Genomic DNA, 6,705 nt, shown 5'->3' on the forward strand with positions numbered 1-6,705 from the left:
CCTCAGGTCACACCTCCCGAGAAACGGACGGACGAATCGCCATGGTCGGAAGGTGTCAGCTCAGGCAATCACCCCTCCCTGGGCTTGGCCTTTACCAGGTGGTACGTGCATGCCTTACTTGTCTACCCAGGGCGGGGAATTACGCATTACCCCGTCACCGGCTACGCGTGCGAACGCGTGGGTCGGCCTTCAGGTGCGCACAGGGAGGAAGGAAGAAGAGGAAAAAGAAGAGAGAGAGGGAGAGAAAGGACAGACTGTCTCAAACGCCGAGGCGGAGACTAGAGAAGGCAAGGAGAAGAAGGCATGGGAAAGAGTACGGAAGACAGTGAGATGGAGAAGAACAAAGGAAGGAACCAACCAAAGGAAGGAAGAAACGGGAAGAAGTGAAAAACCAAAATGACCGCAAATATAGGTCGTGGAACCGTCTGTCTCCAGACGCAGGCGCTAACTACCCCCTTGAGGGGGAGGGACTCCTTTTAGTCGCCTCTTACGACAGGCAGGAATACCTCGGGCCTATTCTAATCCCTGGACCCGCAGGGGGTTTTTGCTTGAGGTGCATTCATTTAAACTAAGTACCAAGGCATTGATTTTGATTAATGCATTTATGTCGTCAAAGTGTCGTAGAGATGCAAAATTCATGTCTTAAATTTTATATGATTATTTTAAAATGTTAAAGTATGTGGTTATGTTATTGTTTTTCTGTTTTAGAGAGCTAAAACTTAATTATCCTATTGTACCTTTATTTTTGGTGGAACAACCTGTTGGGACCAGTGCCAAATATAAACATATTTTCCTATTGGAGTTTTGAGCTGAGTTTCTGTGCTTGCAGAAAAATAATAATGAATTAAAGATGGGTTAAACTTCTTGCAAATAAACAAATTATTGTTTTATTTTAACACTGAAACATGTTTTACCACAGTTGTGGCATGCTCAGTGGGTTTTTTTCTTTTATTTTCCTGAAATACCTACAGGGAAGTTATGTTTAGGTAAGGTAATATGATACATCTGATTTTGTTGTTATTTAAGTTATGTATGCACTTTACCTTTTATAGGGTGAGCAAATAAAAGTGGCCTGGACGAGTGGATATGATTGGACGTGAATTTGTGGCAGAATTAACGGAGGAGGAAAAGATCTAGAGTTCCTTAAAACAAGATGGAGCAACTGCTCATACAGCTGGCCGAAACCTGGAACACATTTACACAATCTTCAAGTGTGATAGAATTCTTAGTGTAAGTCAGTTTTGCCATGACCCTAGGTGGCCACCCAGGTCACCTGATCTGTCAGTGTGTGATTACTTTGTGTGGGGAGCCCTCAAGTTCAAGGCATATCGCAGCAACTTTCATTGTCTTCAGGAACTGCAGCAAAACATTTCAGATGAGAGCAATTCTAGTAGTCCAGCTTCGATCTGCCTTCAGCAACTTGCTGACCATGGCCCAAATGTGCCATAAGATGAATGTTGGTCACTTTCAACGTCTGCTACAGTCAGGTTAGTAATGTATTTCCTTTCCACTGCTGCGTTTCTTTGTACCCTGGCACTCTGTTCTCTGGGCGATTTTTCTTTGCCGCACCCTGTATTTTACGTTTTGTGTGCCCTATGGCTGCCAACCAAAACCAGCCACAGGTCCTATTTAGTACACCATATCATCTGCAAACATAAGGGATCTTTTAAAATCGTTTGCATTGAATTTTTGTTTATGATCCAATCTTCAAAATGTATGTTCTGCTAAAATTTGTGGCGTATGGCTATTTTTGGCATTACCACTGTAATAACTGACTAGTCCTCAGCTGTGACAAGTTTGTTTTTATTTACTATAGGTCCTTTGGTGTAGTTGAGTTGAACATGTGGTCACCAGTAAAAGTTTTGTGAGCTATTTCATGTAGTTTGTCAAAATACAAAACATAATCCATGAATAACAAACTACATGAAACAGCTCACAAAACTTTTACTAATGTCCATGGGTTCAGCTCAACTACACCAAAAGACCTTTGCTCGCTCCCAAAGGAGGTTACCCCCGGTTCGGTATACCACTCCCATTTTGTCGAACTTCGTTCGAAGTTCATTAATGTGACCTTCATTTATACAGATGGCTCTAAGACCAATGACAGGGTCGGGTGTTCTTTTATTGTCGGGGCACAGAGTTTCAAATACCGGCTCCATGGCCATTGTTCGGTCTTCACAGCTGAGCTCTTTGCCCTCTACCAGGCTGTTCTTTACATCTGCCGCCACCGACATTCTGCTTATGTCATCTGCTCCGATTCCCTGAGCGCCATCCAGAGCCTCAGTGATCTGTATCCGGTTCACCCTTTCGTGCACCGGATCCACCGCTCTCTTCAGCAGCTGGTGGACGACGGTTCTCCGGTTAGGTTTATGTGGGTTCCTGTCCATGTCGGTATCCCTGGGAACGAAGCTGCAGATGCCGCAGCCAAGGCTGCGGTCCTCCAGCCTCGGACAGCTTCTTATTGTGTCCCTTCATCAGATTGTAGCAGGGTCATTTGTCGGCGCATTTTATCGCTGTGGCATGCCGATTGGGCTGCACTTACGGACAACAAGCTTCGGGCCTTGAAACTTCTTCCCGCGGCTTGGACGTCCTCCTCACGCCCTTCTCGGCGGGAGGAGGTAGTTTTGGCCCGGTTACGAATTGGACACTGCCGGTTCAGCCATCGCCATCTGCTGACAGCTGCGCCGGCGCCGTTCTGCCCATGTGGGCAATTGCTGACGGTCCGCCACATTTTAACATCCTGTCCGGATTTTACTACACTGCGTCTTGATCTTGGCCTGCCATGTACTCTCGATGCCATTTTAGCAGATGACCCAGGAGCAGCTGCTCGCGTTCTTCGTTTTATCAACTTGACCAACCTAAGGACATTTGATTATGTCGTTTTTTTAATCCTATGCCTGTCATCTTTTATCGTGTTTTCCCTTTTAGTTGCTGTTTTAAACTTGTGCCTCGCAGTGCATTCCTAACGTAGTCTGGGCGCTAATGACTGTTGAAGTTGTGCGCCCTAAAACCACAAAAAAAAGAAAAAAACCCTCAAGCAAAGGGGCTGTGTAGTGAACTATCAGGTCTGGATGCTCAACACAAAAGCTGTTTGTGGCAAGATACTGCCCAGGCAGTGCAGTAGTTACAGATAAATTTAAATCATACCACACACACAATTTACTGTTGGCAGTCTCTTTGGAATTTAGACAAACAATTAAAAGAAATACACAAAAATGATGGGGCAGCCGAGTTCCCATGAGCACTATCAAGATTCTGTTTTGTCTAAAACAGACATGGCGAGACCGTGGCTGTGTACAATTAATGTAGGTTAATTCTTACAAGGAAGAAGACAGCAACCAACCACTATTAATACTGCTATTTACCTAAATAAATAGCAGTATTAATAGTGACTGGTTGCTCTCTTCTTCCTTGTAAGAATTAACCTACATCAATTTACTATCAAGATTATTGCACTGGACGAGGACTATTAGATTAGATTAGATTAGATTTACTTTAATTCCAATTGATCCGTAGTGAGGAGGTCCTCCAGGATGTGGAACATGTCAGAAAAACAACAATACATGACAAATATTTACAACTAAACAAATAAGCTAATGTACCATTCCACAGGTCCCAAGTGGAGTGATCGTCCTTTTTTAATGAACACTATATGAAAGAGTCATTTTACATATACTAATGCACTGAATTTAAAATAAAAAAGTTTTTTATTTATTTATAAGGTAATAAACATGTAATACAACTACTGTAATACTTATTTCCAATGAACACATTACTGCACTGAAATGGTGCAGAAGTTAGATTATACTAACACACACACACACACACACACACACAAATTTTCAATGAACACATTACTGCACTGAAATTGTGCAGAAGTTATGTTGTACTTATATACAAATCAGTTGGTTTTACTAAGAAATTCATCAATGGAATAGAAGGAGTTGGCCATGGCTGCTGGCAAGTTATTGAAAATGTGTGTTCCTGAATAATGCACACCTTTTTGTACAAGACTAAGTGACTTTAAATCCTTGTGAAGATTGTTCTTATTTCTAGTATTGATTCCATGAATTGAGCTGTTGGTTTGAAAAAGTGATATATTTTTAATGACAAATTTCATTAAGGAATAAATATATTGGGAAGCAGTAGTTAGTATCCCTAGTTACCTAAACAGGCTTCTGCAGGATGGTTTTGAGTTCACACCACATATAACTCTTACTGCACGTTTTTGTGACCGGAAAACTTTAGCTTGGCTTGATGAATTACCCCAAAAAATAATCCCACATGACATTATGGAATGAAAGTAAGCGTAGTATGCCAGCTTTTTCATTTTTATATCCCCTATGTCTGACAGAATTCGCATTGCAAACAGAGATTTTTTAAGATGCTTCAGCAGTTCTGTGGTGTGCTCCTCCCAGTTGAATTTATTATCAAGCTGAAATCCCAAGAATTTAACACTGTCCACTTCTTCTATTTTCTTGTCATCGTATGTTAGACATATACTCTTGGGACACCCCTTACAAGTTCTGAACTGCATGTAGTGTGTTTTTTCAAAGTTTAGTGACAAAGAATTTGGTAGGAACCAGTGATTAATGTCCACAAATATTTTATTAGCTGATCTTTCTAAGAGTATGCTTGATTTGCTATTTATTGCAATGTTTGTATCATCAGCAAACAAAATGAACTTGGCATCTGGTAATGTTACTGATGAAAGGTCATTGATATACACAAGATAAAGTAAGGGCCCCAAAATGGAACCTTGTGGGACCCCACATGTAATTAGTTCCCAGTTGGATGATGCCTGATAGCTTGATACATGTCTCTTTCCTAATAACACCCTTTGTTTCCTTCCAGAGATTTAAGATTTGAACCATTTTGCAGCATTTACTGTTCCACTATAATACTCTAATTCACTTAAAAGGATATTGTGATTTACACAGTCAAATGCCTTTGACAGATCACAAAATATACCAGTTGCCTGCAATATTTTGTCTAATGAATTAAGTACATTTTCACTGTCAGTGTAGATAGCCTTCTCAATATCAGAACCTTTTAGAAATCCAAACTGTGACTTTGACAGTATGTTATTTGAGATAAGATGGTTATAAAGCCGACTGTATATTACTTTTTCGAAAATTTTTGAGAATGCTGGCAACAGTGAAATTGGATGGAAATTTGATGCTATTTCTTTATCTCCCTTCTTAAACAGTGGCTTAACTTCAGCATATTTCAGCCATTCAGGTAATATTCCACTGATAAATGACTGGTTACACAGATAGCTTAATATGTTACTTAGCTCAGAATCACATTCTTTAATTAACTTTGTTGATATTTCATCATACCTACTAGATGTTTTTCATTTTAAAGATTTTATGATGGACATTATTTCTGTTGGGGTAGTGAGGGTCAAATTCATATTATGGAAGTTGCTTGAAATTTCTGGTCTGAGGTACTCCATAGCAGCATCTACCGAACCTGACAACCCCATCTTTTCGGTAACAGTTATAAAATGTTTATTAAAAAGTTCTGAGACACTATACACATCTGTCACCAATGTATCATTTACTCTTAATGCTATTTGTTCCTCTTCATGTCTGGTTCTACCGGTCTCCTCCTTCACTATATCGCATAGTGTCTTTATTTTGTTATCTGATATGAATATTTTTCCTTTTCCTATTTGCAGCTAGGGTGTCAATTTAATTATCATTTCATTTCTAGCAGAGCTGCATGGTCGTCCACGGTAACTGTTCTTTCGGGAACAGATAGTACCGTCATATATAGTTAAAATATGGCTTCCCGGCCATTGACCTTCTTGTGCGAACGCACACGGTATGCCCGAACTCGTACGGGACTTGGTAGATTAATCTGCCACGAGTAATGAGTATGATGGGCAAACATCTATTAGGCGTACTACGAATGTAGTGGTGTGGACATGTTGGGAATGTGGATCTCGCGGGGAGCGTGCAAGGGATAAGTCCCTGCAGACGCACTATCCCCTGTGCCCACGGTGGCTCAGATGGATAGAGCGTCTGCCATGTAAGCAGGAGATCCCGGGTTCGAGTCCCGGTCGGGGCACACATTTTCAACATGTCCCCAATGAAATACATTAGCGCCTATTTGCAGCTAGGGTGTCAATTTAATTATCATTTCATTTCTAGCAGAGCTGCATGGTCGTCCATGGTAACTGTTCTTTCGGGAACAGATACTACCGTCATATATAGTTGAATGATAGTGTTACTAACTCAAATAAGTTCTTATTGGGAGAGTCTTTAAGGAAATGTACATTGAAATCACCAGCAACCACTATATCTTTGTTTTTGGTTGTTAAATGGGCCAGTACAGCTTCAAGATGGTTTACAAACAGATTAAAGTTACCTGCAGGTGCTTGATGTACACTTAATATTATGAAGGATTTTTTGTGAAATTCTAATTATGTTCCACATGCTTCCATATGCTATTCTAGGCAAAATTTATGAATGTTTATGTTCTTAAATTTATGACAGTTCCTAATGAATGTGGCAACTCCTCCTTTCTCCATTTCTGACCTACAAAAGTGAGATGCTAACCTAAACCCTGTAACACTTAAAAGTTCTATACCAGTGCTCACTTTCTTCGGACCAACTAAGAAGTACAACAGGCAGCAGCTCACTATTAACTCCTGTTTATGATGGTAATAACTGCTAAACGACCCCGCAGCAGGTATAT

At 40.6% G+C, this 6,705-nt stretch overlaps 1 non-coding gene across 1 annotated transcript; it reads left to right on the top strand.

The window, feature by feature from the left end:
• The first annotated feature begins 6,000 nt into the window (after positions 1–6,000).
• Positions 6,001–6,075, top strand: Trnat-ugu (transfer RNA threonine (anticodon UGU)). The gene has a single exon. It is a non-coding gene; the product is annotated as a tRNA-Thr (tRNA).
• The last annotated feature ends 630 nt before the right edge of the window (positions 6,076–6,705 follow it).

The sequence above is a fragment of the Schistocerca nitens genome, chromosome 9, assembly GCF_023898315.1.
Source record: "Schistocerca nitens isolate TAMUIC-IGC-003100 chromosome 9, iqSchNite1.1, whole genome shotgun sequence".
In the NCBI taxonomy this organism is placed as follows: domain Eukaryota; kingdom Metazoa; phylum Arthropoda; class Insecta; order Orthoptera; family Acrididae; genus Schistocerca; species Schistocerca nitens.